The 8,232-nt window shown below is 37.7% G+C and overlaps 1 pseudogene; it reads right to left on the bottom strand.

Annotated features, from left to right (window-relative positions):
* Positions 1-265: 265 nt before the first annotated feature.
* Positions 266-3,501, bottom strand: LOC136224870 (lactoylglutathione lyase-like; annotated as a pseudogene).
* Positions 3,502-8,232: the final 4,731 nt, after the last annotated feature.

Genomic DNA, 8,232 nt, shown 5'->3' on the forward strand with positions numbered 1-8,232 from the left:
ACACTCGTGCATGCTCCCTCACACATGTCCTTTATGATGTCAATATATTTCCGCGAAATGCCTTTCCTTATCAAGACCCACCAAAGTACTTCCTTTGATACCTTATCATATGCTTTCTCCAAGCTAGGTTGAAACAGATCATTTTTTTTAACTGTTTGAAATTAGGTTTTTATATCTTTAAAACTGGCTCATATTGTCTTTTCCGATTCAAAACGGACATTTGTAACTATATTTACTGCAATGTGCTAAAATAACAGTATATCTATGATCTCGGGATGGAAAGACTAGCACTATGTGAAACATAGCTACAATGAAACATAGCTACAAGAAGTCAATTGAAAGTTTAGAAGAGTTGTCAAGTTATGCAATCACTTCCCATCAGCAAATTCAAGAGGTAATTAAACTGAAACCATCAAACAAACCATAACAAAGCTACCTCCTCAATGTACAAGGACTTAGGCAGGAGGAAAACACAAAAAACCTACCTTTTTTAAGTTTGTAATCTCACGCAGCACTGCTAGTTATTTTCCCAATACTCTGGAGGTCAAAGATTTCAATCCAATACCCATCTGGATCCTTTATGAAAGCTATCCCTTTCATTTTTCCTGCACCCAAATTCAACAATCTGAACACTTGAACGCAGTTTAAGCTTTGAAGTATAGAGCAAAAGCAATAACAAATTCTGTTTCGCATCTTTAAGTCGACTTAGAATAAGAAAGTAAGGGAAGAAGAAGCTCTTGTACCATCAGCAGGTTTCTTTACAAACTCCACTCCCAGATGTTCAAATCTCTCACATGCCTTGTAGACATCATCTACAGTAATACCAATATGTCCTGAAAAACAAAATCCAACAAACTTCAATTTGTCTACATAGAATCACAATGTGAATCAATTGAACATGGTCTATTACTTTTTGGGCTCCTTACTGATATTCTTTACCAGTAGGACATGATGGCAGTAAGAAATAACATCACAAAAGACATAAAGCAATGGAAACCAATAAAGTTCCTAACTCGTATTGTTTTCTTTTTAAAACCAAAATAGGCAAATAATCTTCAACTACCGTGGTAAGATGAGACTCAATGAACAATAGCTACACCTCAATTTTAAAATTAGCAAACTTCATCATCTAGATTGGGTATTTGTGGCTCGAAATCCAAACAGAAAATTCGCACATAAAAGCATTGTCCAAGTCCAACTATCAGACAACTTTGACATACTGCAAATAATACTGAAAAGAAACATGTATAGCATTTATATGCATTAGGAATATAATATAATAAATGTGGTGTGCTCTTCCATATTCCAACTCACTATAAAACGTACATACCAAAGCCACGAGGATCAGAATTTCCACTGTGATATCCTTTAAACTCAGGATCACTTTCGGTACCCCCAATTACTGTCATAAGCATATGATTGTTAGACATATCATGAAACTGAAACTATCTTGCTAGGACAAATAAAAGGTATAACATGGTAAATCTGTCTTCTTACTGAGTCAATTCAATAGTAGCCTTCTTGTTAAAAGTCCAAACTGTTCTTTCAACTGCCTCCGTTGGTGCTGATGCTGGATCCTACACCAGATAGATCTGTATACCGTAAATGCCAAGTACTAATGCAAGCAAATGTGTGGCTGAGGTCACATTAATGAAAAACCAGCAGATCCTACTAAAGCATCAGTAGTGAAAAAGTTAGCTAAAGTAATGCAATAGGATACATGGAATACCTCGTAGCCCATAAAGTACAAGCTAAACTTCATGTCTGGAAAGTCCAACCTCTTAAGCAACCTGAATTTTTTTTGTTGCCATTAAGACTTGAAATTTTCAATTTTCAAAGAGCATTACAGTATTCCAATATGATCCCAATTTATACATGTCCCTATCTTATTTGAGATGATATACATTATGCAAAGCAACGTGAAATTTGCAAAGCAAAGTTAGGTGTAGCATAAAAGGCAAATGGCAGTTAAATGCACAACTTACTGCTTCTGGCAAATGATAGATAAAAAATATTGAAAAGCAAATTTGACATACAGTATCATTTTTATTGAATATAAAAATAAACACTGTATTATGAATCCAAATCTATTAATCCATGTACAACATCAAACAATCACGATTGTCCATGCTCACAGAAACAATTGGGGATTAGAAACAACAAAGTAAGAATTACTAGTATTATAGACTGGAAGAATTAGAAAGATAGAGAGGACGAGGAAGGTTGTTTTTAAGTAATTCAGATGCCATACAGTCTAGATTCGATGTGCACAAGTTTCTCAAGAATAGAGGACAAAACTTCTAAATTCTCAGCAATGTTCTAGGCTTCTAGCTTTAACTCGTAAGAAAAAGAGGGTTAAACCAACGATCTTTTTCAATAATAAAGTGAAAGAAAATTAATTTGCTCAAGGAAACTAATTAAGAACATAATGAATTTACCATTATATATGATATATCTCTAAGGATGTTTTATAGCTATAATTACATTGTTAGATTTAGCATATAAACCTGCAAAATGGATTTGTCACAAATAATATAATCATGAGAAGGAGACCCTAACATTCGATTAAATAATCTCTCTAATAATGTTAGTCCCAAAGCTGAAAAGAACTATTTGTCTCATAACAAAAGTCAAGCAAAGATATTGTGCACAACTTCTGCTCTTATTTTTCAATGAGTGAAAGGAAAGACTATTGAAATAAAGAATGTTATGAATGAAGAGGAGAATCTCAAGTTCAAGTCCAAGTTCAAGTTCAAACATGTAGAGTCAGAATCACAAATGAAGCATCTCAAGAACTTTCAATTATGAATATAATAGTGTCAAGAACATATGCAAGTAAAGCATAAATATGTGATTTCAAGTCCCATTAGACACAATCCTAACTCGTAAATATACAAAGCCTAACATGATCAGAACATTCTTTACGGCATGGTATACAATAATTATACCCAAATTAAAATCCATAAAGAGATAAATAAACTTACGACATGCCCAAGATGCGAGAGTAGAAATCGAGACTAACTTTCGGATCTTTAATCCGATACATCTGCATGAAAACAAAAGCAGAAATTACAGAAACCTAAAAATAAAAGCCATGAAAGCACACCGAATTGAATGTTGTAGGATACAAGTACATATGGGCTTACAGTTTGCTGCATAAAGTATCCCTTAGTGGCTTCATCGATGGTCGTGTGAAGACCAGGATTGTTGGAGGCCGATTCCTTGGACTCTGCCGCCATTGAGAACTGTCTTAATCGATTTTGATTCTGCAAATGAACAAATAAATAAGTGGAAGGCAAACCAAATGGGAATTGAAAAAGAAAAAAAAAATGAAAACAGAACCTTTTCTGTAAATTTGAATAATGAGATTGAAGATGGTTGCTTAAAGTTGCAACCGGCAACCCGAAAGGAAGAGAGGCGAGATAAGATGCACAAAGATGAACAAGTAGCCATTCGAGTTCTATATGGATCAAGACATGAACAAATGTGGGTGTCTCAATTCAAAATAATGAGGCCCAACTTAAAATGTTTAGTTATCGTTAAAAGAAATAATAATAATAATAATAATAATAATAATAATAATAAAAGAAAAAGAAACTATTGGTTCAAAAAATCTCTCCGCCTAGGGTTGTAAGAGGTAGTTGTCTATCCGATTTACTCTGAGAGTTGATTCTAGGAGTGATTTCGTTTTGTTTTCTTCTTTCTCACTATGTGGTGGATCGGTGGAGAGAGGTGGTGACAGAGTTGCGGTGGATTTCGGATCGCAAGAGGCACAGTGTATCGAGGTTCTTGGAGTTCTTATCGTAGTGTGAGGTTGGCAGCAGCGTTCATCGGGGACTGGTGGCCGGAGCGATGCAGAGGTCAGTTAGTTGGTTGTTACTAGTAGTTGTGGGTATTGAATCTTGCGGATTTAGCTGTTTGTATTTTGCGTTGGTTCTTGGATATTCTGGTTTGCTGGTTTTGTTGTTAATTGAATTGTGTTGGCTATTGTTCTCTTGTTGTTTGTGTTGTAGCCTTCGTTGTTGGTTAAGTTAAAATTCTTGTTGTGTTTGGGGGATTCAGTGGGAGTAAAGAGGATCATGGGTTGTTCCGGAAGGCAGTGTAGGGGTGGAATTCCGATGGAGGAGACTTTAGCCCAATTGTCAATTGCTGAGGAGGAAAATGAGGAGATTATTATTACGGTTCCTCCAATTGGGGTTGTGAGAGAAGGTAAGGGATTGAGGATGGTGGGAACTTTTATAGTTGACCGACGAGTTAATTTTTAGGCAATGAAATTAAAAATGGGTTGTGCAGACTAGGAAGAGGTGTGGCGATTTTGGACGTAGTACCTAATTTATACTCATTTGAATTCTATCATGAGGTGGATAAGAATAGAATTATGACTGGGGGGACCGTGGATTTTTTTATAACTATAATGTGCTGCTTATGAAGGAGTGGTCGGAGTTCGAGAAACCTGAGTTGATAGCATTAAATATGATGGAGATCTGGGTTCAGGTACATGATGTCCCATTTGGAGCTATAAATGTGGGAGTGGGAAAATAGTTGGGAGATTTTTTAGAGGAATTTAGGGAATATGACTCGAGGAGCTCTTCAGGGGCATTGAATTCTGTAATGCGGATTAGAGTAAGGGTGGATGTTAGGAAGCCATTGAAGCGGTTTAAAAGGATTTGTTAGTCGGTTTCTTATGTTATCTTTGTGAAGTTCAAATATGAGAGAGGTTAGGAATATTATGTTACCTATGTGGAGTTCTAGGGCATGATGAACGATATTGTAAACGACAGTTTGAAAAGGACAGTCATGATCTACCTAAGGAATGGGGAGTGGATTGAACGCCCCATTGAGGAGAGGGGAGACCATAGTGGAGCTAGATGGTTGAAGGAACCCACGGATCAGAATACATGTCCTGTGATGTTGGGGGTTGATAGTTTATGTATGCTAGATAGGGGTTTAGTCCATTTGCAGAAGTAGACCTGAATGTGGGAAGAAGGGGAAGGGTAGTAATGGGTGGAATGCCTCATCAAGAAGACCTGGGCACCAAGCAGGGGTAGTGGGGGGTTTAGGGAAGTCAGTTATGGGGAGTGGAGTCAGGAAGGAAAATGGGGGTATGGGGTCATTAGATGGGAATATGGGTAATATGGAAGACATCCATATGGAAAGTGATGAGCAGATGGAGTTAAGATTACTGGAAGATAGGAAGAGGAGGAGATGAGAAGATGAGAAGTATTGGGGGAAGGTCAAGAGGGGTTAGGGATGAAGAACGGGGTAGACACTAAGGTGCAGTCATGAAGTTATAATCTGACAACTGTGGAATCTATTTCAGATCGGGATGAGGGTTTCTTATATGAATTTGTAGTCGTGAGGCCTGAAGTCCATGCCCACCGAGAAGAATGATTTGTGTAAGTTGGAACTACCGAGGTATGGGGAATTCTCGGGCAATTCGGTATTTGGGAGATGTGGTTCGTACATGTCGACCTGATATAATTTTCCTTATTGAGACTTTGGTAGACCGAAGTCATTTGGTTAATGTTAGTAAAAAAAATTGAAATTCGATGGGTGTTTTGCAGTGGAGAGTCGAGGTTTAACTATGATGTGGAAGGAGGGGGTGCAGATGAGTGTCACACGATTTTCTGACCACCCCATTGATGCAAGGATAATTGATATGGTAAATAGGGACTAAAGATGTGTGGGTTTTTATGGGTATGGGGAGAGAAGCTTATAAACGGAATCTTGGAACCTATTACAGTTAGTGGTAAAGGTGTCCTCATTACCGTGGGTGATTATGGGTGATTTCAAGTGTATTTTAGATCAGAGGGAGAAGCAGGGGAGGGTCGAATACCCTAAATACCTTATCAGAAGATTTAATATTGTGGTTCAGGAGTGTGGTTTGTCTGAACTAAGATAGGGGGAGCCTGTTCATATGGGAAATGAGTAGAGGAACACATAGATGGGTTATGGTGAAGTTGGACCAAGTATTAGAGGATGTTGTTTGGTTGAGTCAGTTCCCCAAGTATAAATTGTGGAATATTGTGTCGGTATATTCTGATCATTACCCATTAGTGTTATCCCTTTCGAAGTTGCCAGTCAGGAGGAGTATGAGGAGATTTCGATTTGAGTAGGCTTGGATTAAAGAACCGGAGTTTGAGGATCTGGTGAGGCAGAGCTGGGTAGTGAATAAAGCTAGGAATGTCAATGATTGTCTTGTATCTTGTGTGGCAAATATGGAAAAATTTGGTGCGGATTATCGTATCGGTTCACCAGAAAAATTGACCACTTAAAATGGTTACTTGGCAGATACAGAGACAAGGTTGATGGGGAATCGGTCCATCGGGATTCAAAGTCAATTGGAAAGGATCCTTGAATAGGAGGATATTCATTGGAAACAAAGAGCAAAGCAATTATGGTTATAGGGTGGTGATTGAATACAAAAAAATTTCACTCATGTGTGATGGCAAGAAAAATTTGATTTTAGCACTGGAGGATGACACATGTTGATTGCTAGAGGATCAGGGAGATATTGCCACCCATGTGCGGGGATACTTCCAAAGAGTGTATACGTGGGTTGAGAATAGTAACACTAAGACGGTAGTTGTACTTTCCCCCGGGATTTTGGAGAGAGCTAACATGACATTGGTGGTCCCATTTAATGTAGAAAAGTTACGGGTTGCGGTTTTCAAATTGCATCTGGACAAATCCCCAGGTCATGATGGTTTTAACCCGGATTCTATCAGCATTTTTAGAAAGATATTAGTTAGGAGTTTTCGAGGCCTGTACGAGTTGGTTGGAAATGAGGGAGTGTCCAGCAAACTTGAATGATACTGTGGTGGTCGTGATACCAAAAAATGAGAACCCATTAGTAGTTGCAGATTTTAGGCCAATTTCTCTATGTAATGTGATGTACAAAGTAATTTCAAAGGTAGAGGTGGAAATTTCGTGTGTCATGTTAAAATCGTGTTATCTCATATATATGTTTTATATGTTATAAATGCTAATAAAATGATTTTCATGTCGTGTCAGTCGGGTTGTCTCTGTAAATCATGTTTTCATATCAGAAATTGCCACCTCTATTCAAAGGTCTTAGCTAATAGGTTGAAGGTCATTCTTCCTAATTTGACCAGTGAGAGTCAATCAGCTTTTCTCTCTGGAATGTCAATAATTGATAGTGTATAGGTGGCCTTTGAATCTATTCATTATCTGAAGAGGAAAAATAGAGGCAATGATCGAAATGTAGCCCTTAAGACTGACATTAGCAAGGCCTATGATAGGGTGGATTGGGAGTTTCTTGAAGTTGTTTTGTAGAGATTGGGCTTTGAGGATAAATGGGATTAATAGATCCTTCTATGTGTAACAACTGTATTGTAATCGATTTCAGTCAATAAAGAATTGGTGGCTCCAATTACACCGGGAAGGGGTCTTAGACAGGGGGACCCTTTGTCCCCGTACTTGTTCGTACTTTACGTAGAGGTATTATCATAACTCATTTACCATGTAGAGAGGTCGGGCTTGATTAAGGGTTATCGTGTGTGTATGAGGGCCCCGATGGTTTCTCACCTATTCTTTGCTGATGATATAGCTTCTTATTCTTTGGAACATCGATGGCAGAAGCAGAAGTGGTATTGGAAATCCTGAAGGTATATGAACAGGCTTTAGGGTAGGCAATCAATGTTCATAAATCACATATCTTTTATAACTCTAATGTCAAACAAGATATTAGGGATGGGGTGTGTGCATTCTTTGATGTTTGGTCACCTCGAACATAGGAAGATACTTGGGTTTACAATCTTTAATTGGGAGATCTAAAAGGAGAGTGTTCTCATTCTTAATTTATAGATTGAGGAAGAGATTTAGTTGATGGGGTTATAAATTCCTTTCTAGTGCAGGTAAAGATATTTTGCTTAAAACTATTGCTCAGGCATTACCTACATTTTGTATGAATACATTCTTGTTACCTAAATCTATTTGTGAGGAGTTGTAGAGAATTATGAATTCATTTTGGTGGGGTTAGAAGGAGGATGGTTGGAATTGTATTCACTAGTTTGGGTGGGATAAGTTATGCAGGCCTATAGCTTAAGGAGGGTTGGGATATAGGGAGCTAGAGTTATTTAATCTGGCCTTATTAGGTAAGAATGGGTGGAAGTTGATATCGAATCCATTGTCTTTAGTCAGTAGATTGTTCAAAGCCAAATATTTTCCTACTGTTACATTTTTAACTTCAAATATGGGTAGTAATCCTAG

Source organism: Euphorbia lathyris, chromosome 3 (assembly GCF_963576675.1).
Source record: "Euphorbia lathyris chromosome 3, ddEupLath1.1, whole genome shotgun sequence".
Classification (NCBI taxonomy): domain Eukaryota; kingdom Viridiplantae; phylum Streptophyta; class Magnoliopsida; order Malpighiales; family Euphorbiaceae; genus Euphorbia; species Euphorbia lathyris.